This window comes from Aedes albopictus, chromosome 2, assembly GCF_035046485.1.
Source record: "Aedes albopictus strain Foshan chromosome 2, AalbF5, whole genome shotgun sequence".
Classification (NCBI taxonomy): Eukaryota; Metazoa; Arthropoda; class Insecta; order Diptera; family Culicidae; genus Aedes; species Aedes albopictus.
Window position 1 is genome coordinate 295,143,548 of NC_085137.1, and position 7,093 is coordinate 295,150,640.

Consider the following 7,093-nt stretch of genomic DNA (forward strand, 5'->3'; position numbering starts at 1 on the left):
ATAATCCAATCGTAATAATTTTCTTTCATGTAAAGAATTTTAAGTTTAGTCAAAAGTTTTTAATAGCTCATTATAAAAGTCATGAATGATCAAAAGTTCATTGCATTCGGTTCATTGAATCCGGAGATATAACATCTCAAAGTTGGCTGTCGGATAATTATACCTTTTTCTAGAACCTTTATAACTTCGTGTAGAATGGCTCGAACTTTTCCAAATTTTGACCACTGATACACAACTAGTTGATGAACTCACTGTAAAAATTTTAGAATATTTGATGCACTATTCGAAAAGTTACAGCGAATTGAACATTTTTTTAAAAGTGAAAATTTTACCTATCCCAGTTATTTTGAGTATCCCTTGTAGAAACTCCACCTTGCAAACCGCAATCACGATAAACCCCATCCTCGACTTAACGCTATTTATGCAAATTTAAAGTTTTTAATTAAATTTATTTAAGTCTAATTACAGATGGCGCTCACAGTCCGATAAAGTTCCTCCTTCTATTAACTTACTCTCTCTCATCTACGGAGGCAACACACTGAAAGGCTCATCCCGGTGGACACTCCATTTTCAAAATTATAAGCTCACTGTCAGCTGCGGTTTCCCAAAACGGATGACCGTGGGAACCCGAAATCTCGCCTTTTCGTATAGGTATTGGAAACTTTTAAATAGATAGCTGATGGTAGCTGGAGGGATGCACATAGGTACCCAGCGCTGGAGCTCAATTAAAATTTAGCTGGATTCTCTCCTGGGAACAAAATCTCAATTTCAGACCCCCACTGGGCGATTCTTCAACAACAACACGACAGAGAATGCATGTTGACTGGTTTTAATTATGTTTGATGTCACAATTTCCGAAAGTTTAATTAAAATTTTGAAAGTTCCCGAAAAGCGAGTTCCGCGTGGAAAAAATATAGAGGAGTATAGCTGAGTGCTGCAATCCCAAATGCGAGAGATGGTGTAATGGAACAGGACATAGCATGGTGAACTAGTAGGTCCTCGTACTCGTGGGAAAATGAAAAATCGGGATGCTTACTACTGAGGGAAAGGGAACGAGCAGATCTGCATAAAATTTCTGCTTGAGCGAAAATGTCGGCTTTCACAAAACAGGGTTGCAAATTCCGTCAAGGGAGGTAGATTTTGTGAAATTTTTACGTTTCCATCTGTGGATTTATTTATCTGTTGTGATAAGTTCAAGAGATTAGGTGAAATGCCAGGAAATGCAAAGCGTTAATTATGAGGTGCGATGAGATGGTCTAAATTGGGGTTGAAGGCGAGAGTCTGTTTCCGGATACGGATTGCAGAGTTGTGATTAATTAGCATACTAATTAGTTGGTTTATTTTACCATTGACGACCTGCGGTTCGTAGACATTGGGCGGGGCGGGGTAACATCTCTGTTGCTTAATGCGAATAAAGCGCACGATCTTTCTCAGTTATCTGGTGTTTTTGAGATATAGACAATATTTCATTTAAGCAGAATGTATTTTAGTCAATTATATTTCAGTACTTATAATAGAATTTGATAATATTTGATGCAATAAATGTAGTAGAGGTAGGCAATTATGGGTTATTTTAGGTGTATTTTTGGTGGAAGGGATCATGGATAGAGTAATGCGGGGCAAAAGTTCGCACGGGGCAAAAGTTCGCAGTGGGTCTTTTTCTGAGCACGACTTAAGAACCCAAACAAATCTGTATGGGTTCGACACATAATCAGGTCAGCTACTCGTCAATAAAATTTGGAACGATTTCGTTATGGTTTGGCAGAGTTATGCAAAAAAATGTGATTCTAGGGGTTTTGATAGAATTTTTGGATCTTTTGGAATAAGAATTTGTAGTAACAGGAAGAAGAAGAATCTCATAACCTCTTTATGTCGGAGAATCGTTATTCCATAGTAGTTCGCGAGGTGCACTCGAATAAACAATAAACTACTAGTGCTTCTTGCAGAAAGGGACTTTGTTAAAACCTCGACAGTGGGGCAAAAGTTCGCAGTAGCTGTGGGGCAAAAGTTCGCACTAGATTTCTGGGTCTAGTACATCAATATAATTACAGAATCTTTGAAGCAATGATAATTTTGTATAAAAATTACTATATATGCATAATATGAGTAGTATGGCCCCTGAAATCGTTGCGACAGAGGGTTTGAACATAGTTTTGTATGAAGATTGACTGTAAAGCAAACATTATGTTCACGCATTTAAATCAATAAATGAAAAATGGCTATAAAAACATTTTAAAACATTTTCTTCATCACCCTCGTCGTGCCTTTTCGTATGTTTGTGAAGGTCTTTTGTTCATCTACTTTAGCGGGGACTTTCATAGCTTAGTTTGTAAATTCACAGTTATAAACCATCACCATACTGACGGGGATAAGATTCGATAACAGTCCCGTTCAACAGTTTTGCTGCATATTTGATTTTTTTCATGCTTTTTGTGCAACACGTATCTCTATTACAAATGTTCTACGGGGTATGACTGGGTTTACGTAAAACTTGGTATTTTTCGGCTTTCAGTCACAGAAAAGCGTTGATTATTTTAGATCATTGCCAACGTTTCGATTCTGTGGTTGGGATCTTCATCAGGGCTCGATGTGAATCAACTTGTTTTCGATTCGTGTTGATCACACGGCGGAATGTCGTTTTCTTCTCTGCACCGCACTTGTTTCATTGGACCCTAGCACCTCGATTAAAATGGTGGGTGGGTACACAGTTCGAGTCACAACACTTGGCACTTTGGGAACACTTCTGTTCGTGCTGGCCGGGATGGAATTATGACAGCTTTACCCTTGAAAAAGGCCAAATAAATTAGGCCGAAACGTCGGGCAATGCCAATTTAATCGTTTGGATTCCCTAGACTGAGAAAGCCAAAATCTCCCAAACATTAAACTTCCAGTCGAAAATCTTACGGACAGTTCTTAGTTAATAGTTGTGGAAGTCTTCATAAAGCACACTCTATACAAAAGCTGAACACCAGGTCGTATTCCAGTTGGGTCGTAATTCTAAGAACAGAAAGAAACAGATTTCATGGCTAGAGTGAAAAGATGAACATGAATTAACATGAAATAAATGAACATCACACCAATAAACTACCCTGTACAAGGTGCGAACTTTTGCCCCGCATAGTGCGAACTTTTGCCCCCACTATGGGGCAAAAGTTCGCATTGGAGTACTTGTTTTAAAAATTGTATTACTAAAACTACAAAAGGAACGCGAAAAAATCTAGTACTACGTTTTGAAGGCAACATGATAGGGACCCGTTTAACGAAGAAAAACGATATTATTTTCTTTTCGTTCAATAGTTATTTTGTAAAGTCTGCTAGGTGCGAACTTTTGCCCCGCATTACTCTAGGGATCTTTTGGGATTAAGATCTTCAAGAACTCCATGAGTGAAGGTTATTGAACCGAAAAGCGTAGCCCGTGATCCCTTGCTGAATTTTGAAAAAGTTGTATACTAACGTACTGCCGTTCTACGCATAGTTGTCCCATGTTATATGGGATTCCCATATAACATGGGACAATCGGTCGTAGAACAGCAGCGTAGCTCCTCACCAAGTGCGAAATTTAAAGTCTTTCGTGGTGTAACATTCCTAATCGGACAGAACCTGCTACTCAGCTGAGTGTCTTCTTACTAAGAGCTTCTCTGTCAATTCGCGATTACGAAGCAAAATTTGACAGCTTGTATGAGTGAAGCAAACGTAAACGAAAAAAGCAGAAAAAGTGGCATATCTTGAACGAGTCTTTAGTACGGATTTTACAATAAATTTAGACAATGGTGAGTATAAATCATAGAAATAGTATTCAAATATTAAGTTGAACTTAAATTTTGCCTAATGCATGCTTATTAAGATGCTTAATTTGGCTCCCTAAATGAGTCATATTTTTAAGTTCTAAGAATAAACAAAAGTTTGTTTGCAAAATTATGAATGAAAATTCTGTTGTAAATATGAAACGATTAATGAAAATAGTAGAGAAATATGCTAACTACATGTTCTGGTTTTTTTAATGCTTCATAAATTTTAAGCTATGATTTAACGATTCCGTAGTTGAAGAAACACATCAGGCTACAAATTCAAAGCGAGCGACAGTTTATCGTACTATAACAACGGACGAGGCCGAAAATAAGCGTGTTTTGGATATCCAGTTTTCCAGACCAATCTCGATTTCAGCTATAAATATGTCGTTGCTCCGCTTGAACTGGATTTGAGCACGTACTACGAGCTCAAAGTTTGCGTTTCATTTCGGGAGAGCATTGATGTATGTTTAGCCACCCTTTAGCAAAACTCGTCAAACTGGAAGGAAGAATGAAGCTTGATGATCACAGCTTCCAATGCGTATCGTTTATACACTTATTGTAAGACGGATTCCTGCAACCCGAAGGACTAGAGAAGAAAAGTAGACAGACCACGGCATGAAGATCACACACCGTGAGCCAGACTAATATTTCCTGATGACTTCACAATGCCTGCTATGGAACATGGCCGAAAATGTGAGGCCAAAGCACTGGAGACGTATGTGAATTCGGCAAAGTGGTTGTTGACTATGACTGTGACTATGTCGCAAGTCTGTTGAGTAATTTGAAGGAAGTCTGTTTCAATGTTTATTTGAAATACTTATTTACATTCAAAACATAACAACTTTATTCTATTTTAATGATGTATAATTCGAGGTATAAGCTATAGCTATAGCTATATATGACAACTTTACTCTCAAAATCTATAATTTGCAAGAATAGGATTCGACAGATTAACAACAGGACAGACAATAATGATTACTAAATGATCCAGAACAGGTTAGAAACGAGTTGTAGCAAATTAAAAAAAAAAAAACATTCAAATAATATGATTTTTCAAATAATTATAATCAAATTATTATAACAAATAATAATGTTCATAATGGCTATCAGCCACTTGCTCATCCATGAGCTCTGCCGTGCTAGTTAGAGCACAGTGTACTAAATAAATGCTTGGTTAATTCTGCCACAGCTATCAACGCCAGTCTTTAAAAATAGAACAAATCAGTAACAAATTTTGAAAACGACGTATAATCAATGGTGTAGCATTGATTATACGTCGTTTTCAAAATTTGTTACTGAAATAATGAGAGACGACCAGCGCGACAAGGATTCAGATTCTAATTCACAGTATGGAACAAAATCATATTGTGTAATACACAATGTGTATGCTGATTGTTTTTCAGCCTCTTCTGTGGGATAGAAATCGAGATTACCGTCTTCAAAATCTCGAGGCCAATTGTTAAAAAGAGAGGGAAGATAGGAAAATTAACACGGCGTCCCGAATCACATTAACCATGCTGGAGAATTCGGACAACTTTATTTTCGTATTTGGAATGATCCCCGTTGGATCGAAACACTTGGTGTAATTGCACACATTTAGCTCAATACATTTGCGTCACTGGTCTGGACTCGCATGTTCCATCTTCATTTTCAACTTTAGCACAAATTCTCACTATGCATTTATCGTCATATTGTTTAGTGAGAACCCATTTGTTCTTTCGCCACGCTGACAAATTCAGGCCGTTGGATCAGTCCACCTACTTGGCAATACATTTGTTTCACAGGTCTGAACCCACGTGATCAACCTCAATTTTCAGTAACTCCACTGCGATTGTGGATCGGTTGAAATTTTCACTGTGCCGTTATTTTGACCCAGGCGTCGCTTTTGTTAATTTTCGATCCGGTGTCGTACATTTTTATCACAACCTTACGGTTGGAATGGAAATTAACTTAACAAATCGCCGAAAAATCCGATTCGAAGGACCAAAATGTGGGAATTTCTACGTACTCAAATGCCGACGATCCGTCGTGGTCGACGTCTGATGAGACCAAAAGAGAATGAATCAACGGCAGAGCACAGTTAGGATGGTTGAGGAAGTAGCGTAGAACAGACATACGGTTCATTTCGTTCAACGGTGTACAAAGATGAACTGTTAGGATGAACCTGAGAGAGAGAGAGGAGACAGCTGGCTTCGATTGTGTGCTATTTAATGTTAAGGAGGACTTGTCACAAACTGTCACCGCAAACCGAGCTGAAAATCTCACATTGATTGTGTGGAGTGGCCATGTACCTAAAAAATCTTATTATTTTACTCCGTTTGTTGCAATAAAAAACCCAGATTAATCCACCTAGTGGTGATAGTGCCTTTCTCTTCGAACATGTACTCATGATCTTTCCTTGGTTGGGATACGACTGGGATGATTTTGCTTCAGAATGTTGGCTTTTTGGGAAAATCGAAAACACTAGTTTATGATTTTTTCCGACGTTTCGATCTGTATGGGGCCTTTTCAAGCGTTCAATCGGTCAAGGTTTCCTAGTGAAGATGGCCTTGCCTAACTTAAAAATGTCATACGGAAGTTTGGGTATTTATTGAGTCCGTTCGGTTTGAAACCGTCGTGATGTGGACAATTTCCTACCTATCGGGCGGTTTAGAATTCGGTCCCTGTTTTTGGAATCTTCTACTATTGTTTGTTTAGCTAGTTTCTGTGCTAGGGCCATCATTCCGAAGCATGATCTTTCCGTCGACGTAATGCGAACTGTTCCTGAATCCTGAGAATACCTTATTATTATACAATAATTTTAATAAAATTGGGAAATTTATTAATTGAACATATTCCGACGTTACGTTATACGACTGGGCTGAAAAATATCAGAATTTTCAGTTGACTGCTTGAGCACCTTCACTACCACTGAAGACCGATCAACATCAAGACGATAATTACAAGCTAGGGTATAACGTCTTTCACAATCACAGATGACATTACGGCAGGCCTGCCCAACCTTTCGTGGCCGCAGGTCACAAGTGATACTCCATACCAGTCGACGGGCCAGACATTAAATTTCGACATCAAATTTCGAAAGCACGAATGCAACAGTGAAATTTTGTACATCCGATTACCCGTTCTCACGGCAAATCACAACACTGACATCATTTGGGTCATAAAAATGTGAGCAAGAATTCTTGATTTTTGCAAAAATCACCCTGAATACTTTTTTTCTGAATTTTGCCGAACTGCAGGTTGCAGCAAACAATTTGCTGAAATTCAGCAAACTTCCCTGATTCGTTCAGTAAACTCTGCTG